Source organism: Gopherus flavomarginatus, chromosome 8, assembly GCF_025201925.1.
Source record: "Gopherus flavomarginatus isolate rGopFla2 chromosome 8, rGopFla2.mat.asm, whole genome shotgun sequence".
NCBI lineage: Eukaryota > Metazoa > Chordata > Testudines > Testudinidae > Gopherus > Gopherus flavomarginatus.
The window spans coordinates 17,679,982-17,687,251 of NC_066624.1; the positions used below are offsets into that span (position 1 = coordinate 17,679,982).

General features: G+C 45.1%; 1 protein-coding gene across 1 annotated transcript in view; it reads right to left on the minus strand.

Moving 5' to 3' along the window:
- Positions 1-6,629, minus strand: part of LOC127056530 (synaptotagmin-like protein 4) — a 66,861-nt gene extending 60,232 nt beyond the window's left edge. Inside the window, exon 1 of the mRNA XM_050964483.1 lies at positions 6,538-6,629. The gene's annotated coding sequence lies outside the window, so the exon portion shown is untranslated. The remainder of the gene's footprint in view (positions 1-6,537) is intronic.
- Between the last annotated feature and the right edge of the window lie 641 nt (positions 6,630-7,270).

A 7,270-nucleotide genomic window follows, 5' to 3' on the forward strand; every position in this document is an offset into this window, starting at 1 on the left:
AGTTCAGTCCCAGATCTGCATCCAGATCCCAAAATGTCGCTGCGTCAGATTCAGTGTTTTGGTTTAGCCCAGGGTCATGAAGGGAGCCAACAGTAAAGCTCAGATCTAATCTGGGATTTTTAATCACCCACTCGCCTCTAAATTATAGGAGTGTTCAGTTCTGGAGTTGGGTCCAGACCTAGTGTTGTTTTAGATACTGGACAGCCATTAAATACTGAAGGCTTCAAAAGAAAAAAAATATTCCACTTTCATTTCTTACCTTGAAAATCCCTGAACTGCGAGACAGCAAAAAGAAACTTCATGTACAGTAATCCAATTAGCTATGGTTACACCCTTTCCTAGCAGACATTCTTCGGTGGGAAAACAAATCCGTACATAGGAATATTTTTGAACAAGTCAGCTCTGTTTGGGCACCCATTTTCTAGATTTGATGCAACTCTCCAATACAAACACAGACTCAATTACACATTCATTTACTGGAACATGTTTCATTTGATCAACAGGCTGGATGAGGAGAGCTGGCAGAAGACACATATTTGGCAGTGCTTGTTAGCCAAGAATATGGAAAAACAAAATACTTGGGTCCATTCCCTCCCTTCCTCAATGCACCACTGTTACTTCAAAGGTCTCCAAATTAAGGTCCATCCAGTGAAGTGTGATCCATAACATCTGAAGGGGCAGGTCAGCTCACACAACAGGAAAGGGTCAGACTGAATTTCATACTGAAATGCACAATAAGTGCAACATTCATTACGTAGTGAAGGCCAAGTTGTCCCCACATTAAGGCCTAGTCTATACCAGAAAGCTACACTAGCTTAACCAAAGGTGATTTTAAGCAGGTTCAGGTAAACTGGTGCAAACTCCTGTGAGATGCTCATTTCAGTTTTGCTTAAGATGTTTAAGTTTCTGGTTTAAACCAAGCCGAAATTCAGACAAGGATTGCAACCATTTGAAATCAGCTTAGTAACTAATTTGACTTTTCTGTCTAGCCAAGATGTTCTTTACAGTTGTGTTATCCCACAGACATGTATTACTGTTCCAGAGAGACAAGGGAACAGGACATTTCAGATCACAACTGGTTCATTTGTGTCACTGAATAAAGTTTCTTTATTTTAGTGTTCACATGGAAAGTTATCTTCTAAAACCTTTTATTTCAATGGCAGTGGCCAAAATTCTGCCATCAGTTCCTCACACTGCAACCCTAATTTACTACTACAGTGCAAAAATGCACCATATATTAGACCGGGGCCTACTGTCCCCTTCCACGGAGAAGCCTACAATAGAGACAAATCCCACTGCAAACTTAAGAGATGAGCTTGGCCAGTTTCCTCTGAATTGGCTCTCTGCAGCAAGGGAGAGCTGAGGGAAATCTTGTAATGCAGGCTAGATTTACAGAAGCCTATACATACTGCTTCCCAAGTTCTTTTCCATGGGTGTGCATGTCTGTCAGGAACCATGCGCTTGTGTGTTCTCAACAAACAGCAGTTCCAAACTTGCCCTCAGGGAGGTTTCAATTTTTGGAGAAAGAATCTGCATCAGATAACGGTGATGAGGTCAAGACTCCCATTCTCTTCTATCTTCCCCAACACCTACAGAGGAGTCCCCAGGAAGGGGCTACCAAGGGGGAAGCACGCAACAGCAGAACTATTCCCCCATTCTGTATTTGGGGACCTAGTTCCACGGGCTTGGATTACTCTTGGGATTACTTCCCCAGATACTGACCCAGGGTGCCGAGATGCAGTAAGTGCAAAGGGTTGCACAGTTGTATTAAAGGGCAAATTGGGGCATATGCTGGATGATGCACATTATTGTGCATTGTAGCATTAAATTAAGCCAATAGGGTTGCACAGGGGTAACTGGGAGTGAAATTGCTCGACTTGAACAGCTTGCAATGAGGTGAGCGTATTCAAGTACACTGAGAAATATGCCACGTGTAACAGGATAGCCACTGAAAGTGAAAGTCGGCAAATTGTTGTCCTGATCTATAACGTCCCGCCTCCACCCCCCAAATATTAATTGTTCCCTTAGGTTTAAGCTATAAAAGGTTATTTGATTTTGATTCCACGATCAACAAGATCAGTTCTTACCTCTGTGCAGATTTTCAGTTTACTGACAATGGCGGAACAGGATTTCATTCACTTTGACTTTACTACCACGTTACTTAGATAATGTGTTACTGTTCTATTCTTCCTATAACCTTTTGATTTGTAGATAACAGTATTGATTTAAAATGAAATCAAAACATGCCTGCCCTACAATGAACACATTGTCCTTGCTGTGCCTTATTGTGCGCCTAAGGGCTGCCTCCTTGCAAACTATGGGAGTGGGGGTGGAGGGGAGGAAGACTCTTTTGACTCAGTGTTGCAGGTTTATTAAATGGACAGGGTTAATTGGCTTGGGGCAGTCATTTTGAATGTGTGTGTGTGTGTGTACCCCCTAAAAGATTTCAAATGGAGGTGCAGAGCCCTTTGGAAATATTAGGCTATCTGTGAACTCTAGGTTGAAAACCACTAGACTTAGGGCTAACAAAAAACCCACAAACACCCACCACCACCCACACAGATTTACACTTCAACTACAGAGCCATATGGGACCATGTAGGAGACCAGAAACTCAGGGAGGGCCCCCTTTGTAAAGTTCTTCCATGGGAGAGGGAAGGAAGCAGGAGGTTCAATCCTCAAAACCAGCAAGTCTCCCCCCTCACCCTCCAAAATCCATGAGGAATGTGTGGACGACAGGGCCATCTTCATGGAGGATCTGACACTGTCCAGGCTCCTGTCAACACAGCTCCTTCAGAGCACCTCCCCTCAACTTCCGCTAGACCTGTAATCCCTCTTCCCCCTGAGAAAGAGGGTTTATCCCATTTCCCCCCCTCCATGTGTGTATGAGCAAGTCAAATGCTTATTGAGTCAGTATGAACTTACTCACAAAAGTTTGGTGTCCTGCTACATCTGGGCCATGCTGACTGTGTCCTGTCCCCTCTCTTCCCTTCCACCTCAGAATGATCATTTGTGGGGGTTTGGAAGTGAAGAACAAACGCTGTATGTAGCCTGTCCCTTAAGTGCCCCAACAGAAGCGAGTACAACATGGCCTATATGATCTGACTGGGGATGTGGGCTTGATTCTAAATATGATATTCACCGCTTAGGGAACAAATATATTATTAATAATAATAAAAGTAATGAGAATAGCCAAAAATAGACATTATTCATACAGAACCATTGTTTACATAGAGTGATCAGCTGCAGAGGGAACAGAAATTGCCAGCACAGCTCTAAGAGTAGGGCTTGTTATTATCCACAACAATGGAGCATGAACAAGGAAGTAAAATAAAACAGGCCCAGAGGAATTAAGGATCACAGGATAGAGGGAAGGCCTAGGAAAACAAAGCCTAAAGGAGCAGGAAAAATTCAGTGGGAGGGGGGGAAAGTTCTTCAATTCCAGGTTCTAAGAAATATCTTAAACAATATAAAGCAGAAAAACAACAAGACAGCGTATTGACAGCATCCCTTAGAAACAGCTATTGATGTAGCAGCTGTCAGGGAGATCCACCTACTTTATAAAAATCTCTGTATTTTAGGAAAAGCCACCTGGAATGTTTTTCCTACTATTCCAAATGCATCTTGGAACTTTCTTTTTTTGGTTGTTGTTGCTGTTCATTTCCCCTCCACCCCAGCAACCATGGATTGCCAAAGGCCTTGACAACACAACTCATGAAAGTAAGTTTCATTTAGGAAGTATGATTTAATGGAATGAAAATTCATATGTCTGTAGCTCTGACCATGTTCAAGAAAGGTCAAAAACCAAAGACATGACATCAGTGTTCTTGTACAGTGACAAGGCATTTGGAATTGGCAACAATATGAAATCATATAGGGCATGATCCAAGCCCCAGTGAAGTTAATGGAAAGATTCCCATTGACTTAAGTGGTAGTGAGTTCTTTATCCCACATTCATCATATAAATATGTACTATAGTAGACTGTCAAAGTCTGCAATATTACAGTCTCTAGAATAGTGCAGAGGAAGGAAACCTATGGCACGTGTGCCAAAGACGGCACATGAGCTGATTTTCAGTGACACTCACACTGCCCAGGTCCTGGCCACCGGTCAGGGGGCTCTGCATTTTAATTTAATTTTAAATGACGCTTTTTAAACATTTTAAAAAAACGTATTTACTTTATATACAACAATAGTTTAGTTATATATTATAGACTTATAGAAAGAGACCTTTTAAAAAGGTTAAAATGTGTTACTGGCACACGAAACCCTAAATTTGAGTGAACAAATGAAGACTCGGCACAGCACTTCTGAAAGGTTGCCAACCCCTGGAATAGTGACAGTATTTCTATAATCACTTTACAAACCTAGGTAACATCCGACATGCTTAGAAGTTAGGGTCTTGACAAATGTCACACAGCAAGACAGCAATAGACCAGCGAATAGTACCTTGGAGTGCTGATTCCCCATCTTTAACCACTGGATCATACTGCCTCAGGGTACATCAGGATTTGTAAGGCAACTTTTTTTTGGCAACAAGTGAAACAAATACAGGGCCCTTCACTGTATGCAAAAACAAGAGCGTCGTACCAACTATCACTTCTAACTTTCTAAACTTCTAACATTGAGGCAAATTCTTATAATCAACTTCTAACACTAAAGTTTAAAGCCACTTTTGCAACATTCAGATTTTAGGCTGCTAACAGGGCTAAAAAGACTTCTGGCATAAATTAGAGCAGTTCTGGGGGTGCTCTAATTTATGTCAGCCTCCCCTTGGCTGCCTGTGGGCTGCACAGCAGCCCCATGTCCTTGTGGTGATAAGCACAAACCACACACACCCTCCCACCCCTAGCATAACCCCTGCACTGGAGCCTGTGAGGGGAAGGGTAGAACATTTACAGTAGCCATATCCTGCTGAGCCCAGAGCATACTGTGGTCCTGGAATGGCACACAGGGGGTAGAACCAGCCCCATTATTCTTCCTTGTGGTTAAATCAGATATTCTTCACAGGCCACCTTCATTTGATTTTCTTGCTAATCCTGATTGCCATTCATTTTATTCCAGCCATGCAAATTTGCCTGAACCAAGTGTTGCTGCATTCTGGACTGAAGGCAGAACTACGTACCTACTGACAAACTTACTTCGCTATTGTCTCTGATCTCCACAAAGCAGGATTTGTTAATCTACATTGTGAAAACTACTAAAATCAACATGACTTTGAAGAAGGCATCACATTTGCAGATGAGATAGGATTAGGTGGCAATAAAACAGTAGCGGGGGGCGGGAATACCTGACTATCTCAATGGCAACCTGTTTCCTGGTGACCAATACACTCTTCATACTTTGCTTAAAAGTGGATTTGTTTGCCCCCTTCCTTCTCTTTCCCAAAAGCAACATAAATTTCAAAGTTTAGGTTGTTAACTTGCAGAGAGCAGAATGGCTCCAGATTTCTACAGGTAATTCGGAGATTGACCGAGCTCTTCTGGCCATATCCGCTCAATGGTAACTTGTAATACTTTTAAAAGGACAACCTTCAACTTCGCAAATAAATATGCTACACTCAGTGCATATTAGTTATAGTGAGACCTGAGTGAGGCTGAACAGCAAAATGGATTTCATTTTCAACCTTTCTTCTCCACAAAGTTTGGGGCTGGTCAGAAATTAGATTTACTTCAACTCAGAGAGAAGCAAGGCAGCTGCAAAACTAGCATCAAGGGTCTGATTCCAAAGACCTCCACTCCCAAAGGTTAGGGGGTGTTTGGATCTGGACCTGTCCATGGTATATTGTTTTCAAAGGGAAAAAAAAAAAGTTTACATAAACTTTAATTAATCTAGCCAATTACAAAACAAATTATAAGCCAGGTTTGGGCAGTGCCCATGAATCCCCATTTCCATAGTTTTACAAACACATTTTCCTGCTTTTAAAGATATTTTCCCTCTCCCCTACTACAGTGGGAGCTACTCAAATAAACAAGGGGGGCGCGGGAGTGGGGACAGTCAGTTAAGGCCCTGATCCTGAGATCGGGGTTGCTGGCATGCACCTAATTACAGGATCAGGGCCTAACGGTGGGGAAACAGAGACGTGGACTACACAGAAAAGGCCTGATCCTGCACTTCCTTGAACCTCAAGGAGCCGTTTACATCTGTGTGAAGTGAGCACGAAATTCTAGTGTTTTGATCCGGTACCATTTCACACCCCGCGTGCACAGGTGTAAACAGCAGAACCGGGTGCGCGCCAGCGAGGAGTCACGCCAGTGCACACGAACTGGACACAAAGTAACGATCCGAGTGTGCAGGTCGGGGGAGAAGGGAGGTGATTTCTCAGGGGTAACAATGATTTCAGACAAACAGGGTCAGGCTGATGGTGCGTTTCCCGGGGCAGCCAGCGAGCCTGGCGCGGCTCGGATGCATCCTCGACCACAGCTGCCAGTGCAGGGGGGCGCAGGCAGCCGCCCAGCCGCTGCGGAGCCGGTGCAGGGCACTCGCTTAGGGTGCAGGCGCCCCGGCAAGCCGGGCACGCGGGCGCGGAGTCTCTTACCTGGCGGAGGCGGCTGGGCGCACAAGAAGCAGCGCAGCTCAGCTCAGCTCTCTCCGACGGCAGCGGGACAGCGGCTGAGTCCCGGGCTCGGCAGCGTGCAAACCCGGACTGGATCTCGCCCCGCACTAGGGCTGCACTGGACCTAGGCTCTTAGAAAACCCGGCCTGGATCCCAGCCCAGTGACCAGAACAGCCTCTAGGCACAGGCTCCAGCAGCTTGAAAACCTGGCCTGGATCTCAGCCACGACACCTAACTCAGGCCCCAGCAGCCTGAAAACCTGGCCTGGATCGTAATACAGTGACCCACCTGAGCTCCCCCAGGGCTCACACCTATCCGACCCTCAGGGTGCTGTGCCCAAGGACTGGCAGCCTGTATGCCAACCAAACAGGCCTCCAACAGGGAACTGAAAAAACTGAGGTGCCTCTGCCTGGCTATATCGCCCGCCCACCTCCCCTAGGTACCGTAACAGACCCCTCCTGCAGGGTGTCACTCCAGTGTTGGGATACCCCAGCCCCTATGTGCCTAGGAAAGTGCTGGGTCCACCAGGAGATTGAAGACAAGTGTTGTAGATGCTCCATGCACTAGTTTCTACAGGCACTACCCCAGGGGGTGGGAGGGAGTGTGTCCCATAAACTGTCACAGTGTCTGAGGAAAAACATAGGGTTCCTTAACTGGGTCTGCCATAAGCTAATGATGCTTATACCCTTGGCACAATTAACAGTCACAAGCAAAA